The following is an 18,267-nucleotide window of genomic DNA, read 5'->3' as shown; positions in this document are numbered from 1 at the left end:
TTTGAAGTTTGAATTTGAGTTTGAATATTTATTTCGAACTTTGTACATTTTTTTATATTTATCTTTGGGCTTTTTTTGTTTTTGCATGGGCCCATTTCAATACTCTATCGGTATTCTATTAGCTGAACACAAATTTATGATGCTTAGATGGTTAGTTTTATGGAAGAAAAAGAGGCTCAAAAAGACTCTAAATGGGATATTGAGTTTGTTGTAAGTTTATTTTGGCATATATTTTATTTGCTTAGTTTTATTAGTTCTTGAATATTTTCTTTGTATATATTTATTAGGTGTATATAAAATGAACTCTTTCAACACTTGATAGCTCATAAAATTTTGTTTTAATAAAATAAACAGTTGAATGAAATCGTTTTCTTAACCAAATTTGATTGAAAATAGTTTTGTAAATAAAATTTGTAAAGAAATTGGTTCTTGTAAACAAAATCAAGTCTTCTATAAATTTATTTGATTAGTGTCTCAATTAGACATTTTATAAGTTTGTATGATTAGTGTATCAATTAGACATATTTATGATTTAATTGTTTTATTTATTCAAAAATAAATTTAAAATGAATCAAATATGAGTTAAATAGTTTGAAATTGTAATTAAGTTAATCAACACAATTATTAAATATGCCAATTCAAGTTAAATTTGTGTTATACATTTTGATTCAAAAACTAACATATTATTAAATAAGTCAATATAAATTTGATTTGGACGTAATTATACTTGACCCAAACTAGCGAAAAGTGTGTTGATCAATTATATCAAAATTTATTATTTTTAGATGATGGAAATAAATTAAGGAAGAAAAAAGAATAAAGGAAAACGAAATTATATATATTTAATGTTAATTATTTTTTTATACATATTTTTGAATTTATTTCACTTATTTTAGCTATTTTATATGAATATTAAATAATTTAAATGCATAAGTTTTTAAATTATTTTGATTATAATTAAAAAAAATTATATATTTTTCATTTTAAAATCAAGAGAAAATAATTTTTTTAACATTTTTTTTATCACTTTCTCTAAGGTATACAATATAACCCACTTATAATCAATAAATAATGTCACTTAATTGCATAATTAATTTTAGTAAATTTATGGGTCTATATGAGAATATTTTCAAGAATAGTTCTCAAAAATAGTTTTTGAGGATAATTTTAAAAAATAATTCTTTAATATTTTAGAAAATAAAAATCTATTTAGGAAATTGAAATATTTAATACTCATTTTATACGTTTCCAAATATTTTTTAAAATAATATTTATTAATAATGCTTTACTTCTAATCATTATTCATATTTATACAATTATAATTTAAAATAATCCCTAAAAAATAATTAAAATATACATATTTTATATGTTTTCAAATATTTTTTAAGGGAACTTTTATTTACTTATAATTAATTAAAACCGAAGAAAAAACTATTTCTCTTAATCAAAATTTAGAAAGTCTTCAATTATTAAGTCAAAATACTATTAATCATCAAAGAAATTTAATTATATTCATATAGGATTAGTTTAAGTTGCAATAAAACCTTTATTTCGTTTAGGTTTAGATATTCATGTGTTTGTCTGTCTAAGAAATGCTAGGTCCACATAATTTACTGATTTTATCCTTAACATGATTGATTCAAACCTTGCAAACAGTCCCGTTTATTTTAATTGTTTTCCAAACTTTTCCATGAACATAAATGATCCTAGTATTCTTTCAAGTTTAACTTTAAATATTAAAACAAAAAATATGAATTTTGTAGAAGAAGCTCAAACAATAGCAATAATTTATAGGACATATTATAAAGTCATGACTACTCAATTAAATCCTAGAGCTATATGTCAATTTGTCAAAGATGAAACATTATTATTACAATATAATCCTAATAATACTCAAGCTTTTGTTCCTAAAAAATTAAAATGGAATGAAATTACTCAAGGAGGTCAATGGGAATTAAAAGATTTAACCCATCCAAAACCTATTAAACCTTTAACAACTCCTTCAAAAATTATACAATATATAGATGGTACTATTCAAATAGAATTTAATTCAACTTCTAGACATTCATTTACTCAAGATTTTATGTCTACAAGATTTTCCACTACAAATGCAAACTTAAATGGTGTTGATTTTACTCCAAAAATTCCTATTCCTGTATGTCAACAACAAGAATCTCCTCCTATGTCACTTACTCATTCGAATATGTATCCTAATCAAGTTAACATTATTCATAAGAAAACTTATAAAAAGACTCCTTTTACTCCTAATGGATAAAATCAGATTATTTTTCCCCTCATAATAATACTAAAAGAGCTTATTTTCAAACAATTCCTCATCAAGCTAGAAATGCATTAAGAAAACAATATGAAAAATACATGAATCAAAAGAAAATGACTATTCCTTTTTTCTATTGGTTTTTCAAACTTAAAAAACAAAGAAAACAAATCATAACTTTAAGAAATGAAAAAAGACACCAATTAGCAATAAAACACTCAAAAAATATTCAATTTTTTTTTTTAACAATAACCTCAGAATTAGGTTCCCAACCACCCTTAAATAATCATCAATTTCATTTTGATAATAATTCAATTTCAGTTTCACCCTTCAAAATTCCAAAAATCAAAGATGAACAAAGTCTCATCATTTACAAATATATTAGACAAGTTCAACAACAATTAAATTACACAAATCATTCTCTTCAACATTTAAATCAACAAACAACAAAAATTTCTCAATTTTTGTTTTCTTCTGCCTCGGGAGGGAAGGTAGGAGAAACATCAAAATCAACTTTTTCTTTAAAATTTTCTCCAACTTTATCATCATCATCATCTGCTAAACCTCTAGATCAACCCTTTATTATCCCTATAAATGCTGGAAAATCAAATATTCAACTAGCTACACCAATAGAAACAATGTTAAAAGAAATACAATTTAGATTAGATAAACTTAATATTAATGGTATTAATCAAAATAAGAATCAAATTCAAACTATAACAAAAGGAAAATAAAAAATTAATAAAATAGAGGAACAATTCAAAATGTTTCCAGATTCAAGCCCCTCAACAATAAATGCAATTTCTAATAATTTTGTAAGTAGAAAAAATTATTATTCAAAACCCTCTTTTCCTAATGTTCAATTATAAGAAAGAAATTATCAATTAGTTGCTAGCTACGATGGTAGTAGTTTTTATGAACGGAATATAGATGGAATGAGTGAACATCAAATAATTAATTTACTTCATGAAATGATGATGGCTGTTAATGCTTATAGAATCAAGACTAGTAATTCTGACTTTCATGTTATTGGTGCCTTAGTTATAGGATTCACTGGTTTGCTTAAAGGTTGGTGGGATCATTATTTGAGTCAAAATGATAAAGAATATATATTAAATACAAAAAAACAATAATCAAAGAAGAAAGAACATTAGTCCAAACTTATAAAGAAGACACTGTCAATATGTTAATATTTGCAATAACAAAACATTTTATAGGAGATCCTGTCTATTTTCAAGAAAAAACTTCTGAAATCCATAATAATTTTAGATGTCCAAAACTTCAAGATTTTAAGTAGTATAAGGATATGTTTTTAGTCAAAGTTATGTCAAGACATGATTGTGGAAGTCATTATTGGAAAGAAAAATTTATATCTGGTTTACCAATTTTATTTGCAGAAAAAGTTAGACAAAGAATAAGAAATATTCATAATGGAAGAATTCCTTATGAGTCATTAACGTATGGAGAATTAATTACTTTCATCAACGATGAAGGTTTAGCTCTTTGCACATATCTCAAATTAAAGAGTCAAATGAAAAAAGAAAAACAAGATAGTAAAAAAGAATTAAGAAAATTTTGTTCATATTATGGTTATGATACAATAATAGCCCCTTCAAAAAGAAAAAAATAAACAAAATAAAACCCCTAAATAGAGTCAAAATTCCAAAAGAAATTTGTAAAATTTAATCCTAATAAATCAAAATATTCAAATAAATCAAATTTAAAAAAGAAAACATCCACATGTTATAAATGTGGAAAAGTAGGTTATTACTCAAAAGATTGTCAATTAGAAAATAAAATTAATTCATTAGAAATAAGTGACAAACTCAAAAATTTAATGATATGATTAATGATTGATAAAGAAAATGAAGAATCAAGTGAAAATTATGAATCAGAAGAAGATAATCAAATATTGATAACACAAGAAATATCAAGTGAAGAGTCAAGTCAGGAAGAAGAAGAATCAGATGATAAAAAATATTGTGATGGTATTTATGCATGTTCATACAAATCAATAAATTTGATTTCAAAAAATCCAAAAACTCCTTTAAATATTCTTATTCATAATTATGTGCTCCTTATCAATTCAATATATTTTAAATTTTGGTATATTAAGGATAAACTCATTATATATCTTATTTATGTTTCAAAAGAGATACTAAATTTTGAATTTTCTCTACAGATGGAGCAAGAACGGATTAAGTTTGGGAAATTCACTCTTCCAGTGTTTCCTAAAAGTAATCTGTCATTTCGGATTCATAAAGATATAGAAGGTTTAGACGGATTACAAAAATGCATTTTAGACAACCTCTGGAATGCAAAAAGTGATATTCAAAAGTTGGAAGCATTAAATGTTTTAGATTTTCATTTTAAACAGATAAATGATAATTTAGACAGTTTCCCTAACACTTCAAGTTCTGATATGCATTACATCCCAACGGATACAGATTTTGAAAGCTTCAATTGCAGGGAAAATGTAGAAGAATCTAAAGGCACAGTTTCAAAATCTTTTCAAAATGAATTTCAAAACAAATTTCCAACACTTTCTGATGAAAGCCTAGAATTTCAAAATTCAAGATTTTCTTTTTACAAGTAAAATTTTTTTAATCTTCCTCAAGACCTTAGACAGATAATAAATCAAAAGGTTCAAGCTACAGGAAAAGCCAAGCAAGAGCATATAATGCAATTTCTTGCCGATTGTAGCACTTTTGGAATTACTATTCAAGAGACGAGTTTCACTTGGATTACTCATTATAACAACACCTATAATGATTGTCCAAAGATTGATCCCTCGTGTAAGGTAATTCCACTAGAAATGCATGATTGTAAGTGTGCTCTTACTTACAATATTTGCAAAGCCAACATTGACTTTGATAGTTATAGGCCGATAATTATCAAGTTCAATAATGAATCAATAGAGCTAACTTCTGCTCTCCTCAAGGATTATGGATTGTTTTATCAACTAATTTTCTCTCAGTCTGATCAAACGGATGGATTTGGAAGAAAATTAACAGTTTGTGTTTTAAATGCCTTAATAAGAGATTTCAAATTAGTTGAACTCATTATTGAAAGAAAACATCCTGAATGGTTGAATGATGAAGAAGTTTACCCTGCTCAACATCTCATTCTTCTCAAAGTCAATCAAAGAAAACATCAATTGTTTGGTACAGAAATCCCTTGGCCATGTACTAATTCAGCCTCAAAAAACAAATTAGACATTGAAGGTCAAGAATGATTGCAAGAAACCTTGATTCTGAGATTTATAGTTCTTCTAACTATAATCCCACTGTTGAAGACAATATTCAAAAGATCATCTTTGCAACTGATTTTCCAAAAGCCCCTCTTTTGTTCCAAACTCAATTTACTTATCTTGTTTATAAGAACAAAAAGGAGTATGTCATTGAAAAAGAAACTCAAAAAAATTTTGGAAAATATCTCTTAGAAATGCTCAGTTAAGAGATATCAAGAATATTTTGTACATCTATATCTTTGTACATTTGTTTCATTGTATTTATCCAATAAAAAAATTGTGAAAAATATGTAAAGAAATAATTGTGAAGAATATATATCTATAAAAATAAAATAAAATAAATCAAAAAGTAATGAATAGTGGTTTTTGTCTACCACTATAACTTTCAAAAGCAATGTGATGGAAAAGAAGAGAAAGAAAATTTCTTTTCCTCTGAAGGCATCTGACAAGGAAAAAATAATGTACCTCCTTATACTCCAGTTGTCCTAACATGTGGTGGCGGATTTCAAAATTTTCTCAAGCATGAAGACTAAAAAATTCGACTCAAGTCCGAATTTTTATCTATAAATAAAGTTGCAACCCTCTATATTAGAAAGGACTGAAGAACTCAAGAATTCAAGAGCTCAAGAGTGCAAGCATAGAGTGTTCTAAAAAATTCTCTCTTTTGCTTTCATAATTTCTTCTTTCAAAAATTCTAGTCCTTTGTATTCATCTCTTTGAGTCATTCCTCTGCTGACAACAAGCTTGTATTTAACAACTCTTTGTAATCAAGGTATATTATTAGATTCAAATATCTGTGTTTTTATGTTTAAATTTGTACAATAAATTAGACAGAATTAGATAGTAAATATTTATGCTTTTTTGCTTGGAGTTCATTAGACATAATGAATTTGTTTGCGTGCATGAACTGTTATATGTCCTGGGTGTGAATGGTATCAAAGCCACGTTCTGCTTAAGAACCGAGTGGTGTTACGAGTTTAAACAGTAATTAATCACTAATTTAGTCTTGACTTAGTTCGGATTGAATTTCTTGTGAACGACTTGGTCAGCCTAGATAGCGGTGTTTGAGGGCAGAAGGAGTGTAAGTCCCGTGTTGATCCGCTTGTGATGGTCCCTGATTAAGAAATTATTTGAATTGATTAAGGACAAAATTGTGAATATTTTCTATGACAATGAGTAATATTATAAGGGAATTAAGTAGAGCCGATTCTTCCAGATCTCTTAGGTCTCATGATAGTTCTGCATCTACATCAAATAATTATGCATATAATTTAGAAAGTTCTTCGTATGAGATAAACAAATTTACAAATTCATTACCTGCATCATCAGTTGCATCATCATATAGTCATCATATGAAATTTAATAATTCAAAGTTAGATGGAGAATTGAATCAAATAGAAAATCAACTAAAAAATATGTCGAACTTTGTTTCAGAAATTCCCCTTTTTGAAGAAGAGTCTGGGTCAAATATTTTCTTTAATCATGATAAACCTCCTTTAAACATAAATATCATTAGAAAAAGATATATTAAAAGAAATCATTTTGTTCCTGATGTAGAATGGATTAAATCATATTATTTTTATCCTCAAAATAATGCAAAAAGAAACTATTTTCAACAATTTCCTCATCGAGTTAGAAACGCATTAAGAAAACAATATGAAAAATATATGCAATAAGTTAGGATCACTGTTCCTTTTTTCCTTTGGTTTTTCAAATTTAGGAAACCCTTAAAAGAATTGCAACATTAATCTCAAAAAAAGCAATAGAAAATTCTCCACATAATAAAAAATTATTAGATCAACAAAATCAAGAAGAATCAAGTGAAAAATCAAGAGAAAAGTTTATTCTGCCCTGGGAGAGGTGGAGGAAACAACAAAGATAGAAAAAACATGAAGTGAAATTAATGAAGAAAGAAAAATAGAAAATCCCAAAATAATTAAAACAATAAATGTAATATCTTCAAAAATAGATAAGCAAGTATTTTTTTGATGTTATAGATAAAATAAAAGATGAGGAAACACAAAGAAATTATTTACAAAACTTAAAAGACCTAATTCTCACAAAAAAAATTCAAATAAAACTCAAGAGATTAACCCTACCCAATACTCAATGGATGAAATTTATAATAGATTCAAAAACCTATAATTATTGAAGATTTGGAAGAAGAAATACAAGAAATAAAAAAAATAAATAAATCAATTAAAACAAGAAAATGAACAAATTAGAAATGTAATACAATATAAACAAGATTTTGCCGAAATGTCTGATAATCAAGATCGAGGAATAATAATACCTAATAAACAAACTCCTATAGAATCATTTATAAATACAATATCAAAAATAGATTTTCAAAGATGGTATACAAATGTAAAAATCATAGTTGAAGATTTTGAAATGGAAATAGTAGCATTAATAGATTCAGGAGCCGATATGAATTGTATTCAAGAATGATTAATTCCTACTCAATATTATGAAAAAACAGGACAAGAACTTTTTGCTGCAAAAAAAAAAAGAAATTTAGAGATAGAGATTAAACTTCAAAATGTTCATATATGTCAAAATAATTATTGTTTAAGAACTCAATTTATATTAGCACAAAATATGACTGAACCTTTAATTTTAGAAACTCCTTTTATTACATTACTTTACCATTTTCAAGTAAATGATGAAGGTGTCAAAACTACAATATTAGGAAACACCATATTTTTCCCCTTTATATATCCATTAACTAAAAAAGAAATACATTAAGTCTAAAGTGATTCAATAAATAAAAGGATAAATTTAATTCAAAGAAAACATGCTCATATAAATTTTCTATCAAAAGAAATTCAATATAAAAATGTAGAAGAAAAACTTGTAGAAGATAAAGTTCAAAAGAAAATAAAAGAGATTCAAGATTTTTTCAAAAAGAAATTTGTTCTAACCTTCCAAATGTTTTTTGGTCCAGAAAGAAACATGAGATAAGTTTACCTTATATTCAAAATTTTGATGAGTCTAAAATTCCCACTAAAGCAAGATCTATTCAAATGAGTGAAAAACTTTTAGAATACTGTAAACAAGAAATTGATTCATTAATAAAAAAAAAAATTAATAAGACCCTCAAAATCTTGTTTTTTATGTTCAAAATGTTGCTGAACTAAAAAAAGGTGCATCTAGATTAGTCATTAATTAAAAACCTTTAAATAAAATATTACAATGTATAAAATATCATATTCCTAATAAGCAAGATTTACTCAAAAGACTTCATAGTGCGGTAATTTATTCAAAATTTGATATGAAATCAAGATTTTTGTAAGTTCAAATTAAAGAAGAAGATATATACAAAACTGCTTTTACTATCTTTTTTGTCATTATGAATGAAATGTCCTACCTTTTGGTATCAAAAATGCACATTCTAAATTTCCAAATATTATGAATGATATTTTTAACCCTCATTTTTAGTTTATAATTGATGATGTTTTAGTATTTACTGATTTATTAGAAAAACATTTTATTCATGTAAAGAAGTTTTTCAACGTAATTAAAGCAAATGGAATAGCATAATATTTATTAATAATGCTTTACTTCTAATCATTATTCATATTTATATAATTATAATTTAAAATAATCCCTAAAAAATAATTAAAATATACATATTTGATATGTTTTCAAATATTTTTTAAATTAACTTTTATTTACTTATAATTAATTTAAAAATAATAAAAATAAAATAAAAGGACAAGTGTGAAATTTCAAAATCTTCAATAAGAAGGAGAAGAACTTATAAAGTGGAGTGTAGACATTTCCCTATAAAGTCTCCTTCCTTGAGTAGACGTTCCCTACGAAATTTCCTTTGGTTTTTTCTTCGTCCAATGAGAAAGGACGGAAGGTTTTTTGGAAGTAGGAAATGACGGGGCAAATAGGATTTTTCCTTTTTGACCTTCGACAGTTTTTTAAATGATTGAGATTAAAAAGGTTTTATTGAAGCAAGGAAATAATGGGGCAAATACTAAATAGGATTTTTCCCTTTTGACCTTCGACATTTTTCAAATGATTGAGATTAAAATTATTGTCATTTAAAAAAAAAAAAAGAAATAGCTCGATTCTCAACATGTAAATTAGCTTAATCAAACGTATTTTTTTTTTTAAATATGATAATTAAAAAATTATTTTTAAATCCATAATATTTTTTGGAGGCATCAACAAAAGTTATTCAACTAAAATAAATTTTTAAATTTGAAAACAATTATCTTAAAAGAATTTTTTTTATTGTACTCCTTATTTTATAATATTCTTTAAAATAAAATTTTGTTTGATAACTTGAAATATTTTTAACAAATATTTTATATTTTAAAAATAAATTTTATATTAATAATTTTACATATTCGTATAATTATTTTTAAGATATTTTTTAAAAAATAAGTAAAAAATAATTGGAAATAATTAAAATATATTAGAAAAATAAAATTGTTATTTTTTTTATATTTTCCAATCTTTTTTTGTATCAACAACAAAAATTTAGGCCACTTGATAACATTTTTTAAAATATATTTCAAAAATAGTTTTTGAAAACTATGTTGTTTTATAGAATAAATATTTATTTGAAAATTTTAAGTATTTTTAATCTATTTTTTATATTTTTAAAAATAATTTTTATATATAATATTTTATATTTAATTATTATTCGTTTATATAATTATTTTTTAAAACAACGTAGAATCTCAGCCACCATCCAAGCCTTTACTTCTTGAAAAAGTTATCAAACGGGCCGGGCATTTAAAAGGTTTTTAGATTGTTTTTCGTCAAAAGGCCTTTTCACCGAATCACGCGTTTTCGCAGCAGCGGGACGTGCTTCAAGGGTCACGTTGTCAAGCGTGATCGGGGGTGACCGGGTGGAATTGGAGATTAAGAATTTCCACGCAATAATGTGAGTGGAAGGTGGGGACGCAGGAAACACAACCTATAAATAAACACAACCTATGAATTACCTGTCGGCCATGGTTGTTGCAGAAGTTAGCCGTCACAGATCAAAGAAAATGTCCAGTGAAGAGCATGCTTCTGATCTCTCCGATATTAGGTACCTAAGTAGTTATATTATTTATTAATCCATATTGGATGTAGGCATCTAGCTTGCTGATAGTCTTCGTTTTCTCCCCAGTTTTCTTATTCTTATTCTCATTCTCAGTCTTCCTCTGATCATGCACATCCACAATGAAATCATCTCTGCATGGTTGCCATGTCTGTTTCCAACTTTCCGTTGAAAGAAGATATGACAGTACAGTTTTTCTTGTTCAGAACTGGTTGAGTTAATTTCACCCTTGTTCCCATGACCTCTTTCTGTAACCTTTTTTTCTTCTCTTTTGTAGAAAGTGTCTCAAATTCTAATTAGTAGGTTATGAGATGAAGACGGATGTTTGAAGATTACACATGATGGATAGAGATGGAAGAAAAAAAGGGGAGACACCAGAAAGAGTAAAGTAATTCAGTGTTTGGATAGAAAGAATTGGAAAATATTTGTAGAAAAAATCAAAAAAATGTTTCGAGAACTCAATAACCGTATCTTACTTCTCTATGTAATATTCTTTGTGATACGGGAAAATAATTGATTGGTCAAATCATATTTAAATCTTATATATCTTAATCCGTGTAAATGGTTTTACCTTTGTGTTCTTGAACTATTAACTAATATTATTTGCTTTAAAGTTTTAGCTATAACAACATCTCTTCTTTTGTTTGTTTGCTAGTTGGAGCTTAATTATGTTAACTCTTAGCTACTTTTCACTTTGTTTTTTTGGTCTTCTTGGACTGCGGAGCTACATATGCTCTTCCTTTTGCTTGGCACTCGACTTTAATGTTTTGGTGGTGCATGTGTGCAGCTATGGTGGACAAGGCTTCCAAGTCCGACTCCATGCTGCTTTAGGGTTTTTCATTACCCTTCTGATTACTCTACTTGGAGTGAAGTATCAGCAAGACCCCGTTTCTCCTTTCGAAGCAAACCCACCAGCTATGTTGGTGTTTATGGGATTTCTAAGCTTCTATGTTGTAGGCCTGATGGCAGTGGTCATGATGAGGAGTCGAACTAAAGGCCGTCGAGGCCTTGCTGTTGCACTACTACTCTGGCATCTCAGCTTGATATCGGGACTCTTTGCTTCCGCCTCACTCCTATTTTTGCTTGTCCCGCCTTCTTTTTGGTGGATTTTAATGGTTCCACTATGTGTACTACTCTTAATTGCGGCACCATGTCAACCCATAGGCTTATTTTATTCAAAATTTCAGAACCAGTTGTCTCAATCGTCCACCGTATCTTCTGCTGCTGCTCACAACCGGAGTGAAGAAGCTGATGCGAATATACCTGATCTGGAAAAAAATCTCCACCCCTCATCTGACATCCACGACTCGAACGAGGAACATGATTTCCCAAATTCAACTCCGAAGGGAGAACTGCTGCCATGCAATTGAATTGACTCACGCACGTCGTCTTAAGCTTCTATTTTTCCACAAGGAAAAGACTATAAGAGGCATATCATGCAGCACCTGCAGGGGGGCCTCTATTATCCCATCATCAGATATTATTCTCATGAAATCATTGTACAAAGTTCCAAACCCTAGAATATTAATTTTACTTTCACAAATATCCAGTTCCAGTCCAATAATTTGTTGTCATATTTCCAACATTTTTTTTTTTACCAATCATTATAAATTTTTAATTTTCCACGTAACCGCATTTTGATAAGTAGTTTTTTAGTGCATATTTTTATATACTAATTTAATTTTTAGTAAACCCCAATAAACTTTAAAAATAAATAAAATAAAATAATAGGATAATTCCCCCACAAATTCCCTAATATATAATACCTTTCATGGTGTCTTCTCTTGCATATCTATTGGATCCTTTAAAATTTAATTTCATACAATTTATATTAAGAGGAATTCATCTTTATAAATGAAATCATTAAAAGTAAAAGTTGGTGCTTCAACCATACAATAAAGACAAATGAAAATCCCATCTAAAGTTATGTTTGGATACAGAAAAGTTTAAGGGAAAATGTAAGAAAAAATATATATAAAAGAAAAATAGAAGGAAAGAAAAAATAAAAAAAAATAAAAAATAAATTATTTTAATTTATTATTTTAATTTCATTTTATTTGTTTTAACTTATCGATATAAAAATTAAATAATTTAAAAATATATAAGTTTTTAAATTGTTTTAATTAGATTTAATTTTTTTAAATATTTTTTATAGGATAACTAAGTATAAAAATAAAATAAAATTCTTTTACATTTTGGTTTCTTTCCTTAGTCTTCTTCGGAACCAAGCACAACCTAAAGTATCATTAAAAAGAATCTTTGTTTCCACGACATTTTCCTTGCACTATCCTATCAAGTTGAACACGGCAAGAATAAAATTGATTTTTCAATTTTTTAATTATTCATCCTAGGTAAAGTAGTAGAATCCAATGGAAGTTCTTGAAACAAGGGGGGAAGAGGTCGAAGAATAGTAAGTTGACTCACGGGAGAATTGTGTTTTGAGATTAGTTGCTCCGATAATTAGCCTAAAGTACTTCTATTATTCATATTTAAACTCAAAAGTCAATGAAAAAGTAAAAATTAAGATAAAACATATTCCTTTTAAAAATCCTTAAAATATCTTTGATAATTAAATAAAAAAATTAACCAGTTATCTCAATCTTTCTCATTCTCTCTTCCTCTCTTTCACCATTTTCTCACCTATTTATTAGTGGGATTAAGTTGAATGATTTGTCAATCATTTTTCTCCAATAAATTGAACATAAGTGATAAATGGTTAAAAATTATTATTTTCAAATACATTTAATTTTTCAAGTTAATAACTTTTAAATACCTCATCAAATATTATTCTTTTTTTCAAACTCACATAATATATAATAAATATTTTTTTAAACACCTTGGAAACTTACATTATATATAATAAATATTATTCATTATTTTAAACTTACATTATTTCTCATATATATTAAACAATAGTTAAACACCTCTTAAAATATTAATGCTCTTTGTTTGTTCTAATGTGTAAATTAGAAATCTTCAATTTTTTTTTTTCAAACTTATGGGACATATAATAAATATTTTTTAAATATCTTAGTAAATATTTTTTTTTATTTTGTTTCTTACTTACAAAATAATAAATATGTTGTACATTATTTCTCATATATATTAAACAATTTTTAAATACCTCATAAAATATATATTTTTTTTTTTTCTAACTTGCAAATTAAACACATAGTGTTTATTATTTCTCATATTATTTATGAAACAATGTAAACACTCACATGTGTGTATATATATATAAAAGACAAATTTACCACATTTTCAATAATTTTATGAGTATAAATAGAGTAATTGACATAATTAAAGTTTTCAATATATTCAAAATTTCTGCATTCCAAAATTACTTAATTTCTCCTTACACTAATCCTAGATATTTTAAAATAAAGATTTAAATATTTAAAACCATTAAAATAAATATTTTCTTATTAAAGCAATTTTTTAAAAGTAATAAGATAAAAATAATGAAATCTTCAAAACTATAATTATAGCTAATATTTTTAATTTTAAAACTAATTTAATAATTTAAATTAATGATTTTAAAAAATAAAAATGTTACAAAAATAATTTTTATTTTTATTTTTAATTCCAGTTAAATATGATTTTTTTTAATCTCTATTGATAACAGTGAAATTAAGTTTATAAGTTTGTTGTCATATTTCCATAATTTGTTGTCATATTTCCAACATTTTTTTTTACCAATCATTATAAATTTTTAATTTTCCACGTAACCGCATTTTGATAAGTAATTTTTTAGTGCATATTTTTATATTCTAACTTAATTTTTAGTGAACCCCAATAAACTTTAAAAATATATAAATAAATAAATAAATAAAATAATAGGGTAATTCCCACAAATTCCATAATATATAATAACTTTCATGGTGTCTTCTCTTGCATACCTATTGGATCCTTTAAATTTTAATTTCATACAATTTATATTAAGAGGAATTCATCTTTATAAATGTAATCATTAAAAGTAAAAGTTGGTGCTTCAACCATACAATAAAGACAAATGGAAATCTCATCTAAAGTTATGTTTTGATCCATAAAAATTGAAGGAAAATTGTAAAGAAAAGAAAATATAAAAGAAAAATAGAAAGAAAGAAAAAGTAAAAAAATTAATAAATTATTTTTATCTATTACTTTAAATTCATTTTATTTGCTTTAACTCATCGATATAAAAATTAAATAATTTAAACATACATAAGTTTTTAAATAATTTTAATTATATTTGATTTTCTTTAATATATTTTATAAGATAATTAAATATGAAAAAATAAAAATCTTTTGCATTTTGGTTTCTTTCCTTGGTCTTCTCCGAAACCAAACACAACCTAAAGTATCATTAAAAAAGAATATCTGTTTCCGCGACATTTTCCTTGCACTATCCTATCAGGTTGAACACGCCAAGAGTAAAAATGATTTTTCAATTTTTTAACTATTCATTCTAGGTGAAAGCAGCATCCAGTGGAAGTTGTTGAAACAAGGGAGAAGATGTTAAAGAATGGTAAGTTGACTTAAAAGGAGAATTATGTTTTGAGATTGGGTGGTATGATAATTAGCTCAATGTACTCCTATTACCTGTATTTAAACTCAAAGCCTAATGAAAAAATAAAAATTGAGATGAAAAATATTATCTTTTAAAAATTACTAAAATACTATTAAATAAAAAACTAAATAGTCATTTTATCTTTTTTTCGTTATCTTTTCCACTCTTTCACCCTTCTCTCACCTATTTATTAATGGGACCAAATTGAATGATTTCTCAATTATTTTTCTCTCTTTCACCCTTCTCTCATCTATTTATTAGTGGGAGCAAGTTGAATGATTTTTCGATCATTTTTCTCCGCTAGATTGAGCATGAGAGATAAATGATTAACAATTATTATTACCAAATACATTTTTAAAGTAAATAATTTTGAAATATCTCATCAAATATTATTCATTTTTTCAAACTCACATAATATATAATAAATATTTTTTAAATACCTTGGAAACTTACATAATATATAATAAATATTATTCTTTATTTCAAACTTATAATATATATTATATATATTAAACAATTTTTAAACACTTCCTAAAATATTAGTATTCTTTATCTGTTCTAACCTGTAAAGTAGACATCATCAATTTTTTTTTCAAAGTTATAGAATATATAATAAATATTTTTAAAATACCTTAGCAAATATTTTTTTGTTTCTTACTTACAAAATAATAAATATGTTGTATATTATTTCTTATATATATTAAACAATTTTTAAATACCTTATAAAATATAATTATTATTTTTTTCTAACTTGCAAATCAAACACATGGTATTTATTATTTCTCTCATATTATTTCGGAAATAATGTAAACACTCGCATGCATATATATATATATATATATAAAGACAAATTTACCACATTTCCAATAAATTTTATGAGTGTAAATAGTAATCGGTAGAATTAAAGTATTCAAGATATTCAAAATTTCTCTATTCCAAAATTACCAAATTACTCCCCACATTAACCCTAAATATTTTAAATAAAGATTTAAATATTTAAAACCATTAAAATAAATATTTTTTTATTAAAGGAATTTTTAAAAGTAATAAGATAAAATTTGTGAAATCTTCAAAACTATAATTACAATAAATATTTTTAATTTTAAAACTAATTTTATAATTTAAATTAATGATTTAAAAAAATAAAAATGTTACAAAAATAATTTTTGTTTATTTTTAATTCCACTTAAATATGATTTTTTAATCTCTATTAATAATAGTGAAATTATGTTTATAAGGACAATATAGTAAAAATATATATTTCATTTAGTTTACTTATAATAAACAATTCAAATATGATTAATTTTAATTTTATTTCTTATGTGTTAATTTTGATAGAGAATGTCTTAATAGCATAGTTTGGTAAAAAAAAAAAAAAAACTATCAATAGTTATCTTAATGTTAAGATCAAATTGTTCAAAAATTGTACAAAACCTATTAGGAGACTTTTACATCCTTATACACTTGACACATTTCCTTTATACAATTAGTATAATACCCTTGTAGTGACACAAATTCCATATCTCTCCTAAATTATGTGTCTATGTAGATGTGTTAACCATGTTTTCAATTATTTGATTAAGTAAAGAGTGAACGACTTAGGGTCAAATTATTTTCCTCAAACATCATTATTGGGAAAATTATTGGAATTTCCATATAGGAATTAAATAAAGTACATAATATGAGTATACAATCCTTGAGTGACAAAAAAAATAAAGAAGTGGTTCAAAATCGATTGAAATATTTTACAAATGGTAGCCTTGTACACCTTTGTACACTTAGTACATTTCCTTTGTACAATTAGTGTAATACTTTTATACAATGACAAAAATTTTATATCTCTCCTAAGTTATATATCCACGTGGGTGTGTTAAACCATGTTTCTAATGGTTTGATTGAGAAAATGGCAGATGACTTTTGGTCAAAAAATTTTCCCCAAACATCATTACTAGAGAAAGCATTTGAATTTTCATGTGGAAATTAAATAAAATGCATGACATGGTTGTACAATCTGTGGGTGACAAGTAAAATAAAGGGGTGGTTCAGAATCAATTCAAATCTTTCACAAATGGTAAATTTGTATTCTCTTATACATTTAGTATATTTTCCTTGTATAGTTAGTGTAATACTATCGTATAGTGACACAAATTTCATATCTCTCATAAGTTATATGTCAGTGTAAGTGTATTAATAATGTTTTCAATGGTTTGGTTGAGAACATGGTGGATGACTTAAGATCAATTTTCTTCTCCAAACATCATTACTAGAGAAGTATTGAAATTTCCATTTAGGAATTAATTAAATAAAGTACATGATATGAGTTTGCAGTCTATGAGAGATAGGGAAAAATAAAAGAGTGGTTTAGAATTAATTGAAATCTTTCACAAAGGGTAATCTTGTACACCTCTTGTACAGTTAATGATTACCCTTATATAGTGACACAAATTCCATATCTCTTTAGTGAATGTGTGTCTATAGGTGTATTAAACATAATTTCAGTTGTTTGGTTGAGAAAATGACAAAAAACTTAAATCCAATTTTTTTTTTTTTTTGTGAATATATGATATTTTTTTGTGAAAAAATACATAATTGGCCAATTCATTTATTTAATTGTGAACAAATTATATTTTTTATTTTATTATTAAAATAACTAATAGAAAAAATGAAAAAGAATAAGCAATAAATGAAATTTAATTATTTTTATTATTTTCATATAAAAAAATTAGTACTATGCAAAGTTTTCAATTTTAATTTTTAAAAATAATTTTAATTTTTTAATTAAACAACAATATAGAAAATAAAAATTATTTAAAATAAAATAAAAACTAGAAAAATATTTTTAAACTACTTATTTTTATCTAAAATGAGTAAATATACTATTCAACCATTTTATATAAGAAAAATTTATTCTCTATTATACTATGTATTGATATAATCCACTTCTAAAATTAGAATATATAAAAATATTTTAATTGAATATTTAAAATAAAAACTCTTCATTCATCCTCTTTTTTTTTTTTTTTTTCTTATTTTGATAAATTTTCAATTAATTCAAATCATTAAAAAAAATCTTACTAAACAAATTTGCAACATTTCACATAACTTTTTTCCCAAAAGTCATGTTC

Source organism: Vitis riparia, chromosome 15, assembly GCF_004353265.1.
Source record: "Vitis riparia cultivar Riparia Gloire de Montpellier isolate 1030 chromosome 15, EGFV_Vit.rip_1.0, whole genome shotgun sequence".
NCBI lineage: Eukaryota > Viridiplantae > Streptophyta > Magnoliopsida > Vitales > Vitaceae > Vitis > Vitis riparia.
This window is presented reverse-complemented; position numbering follows the sequence as displayed.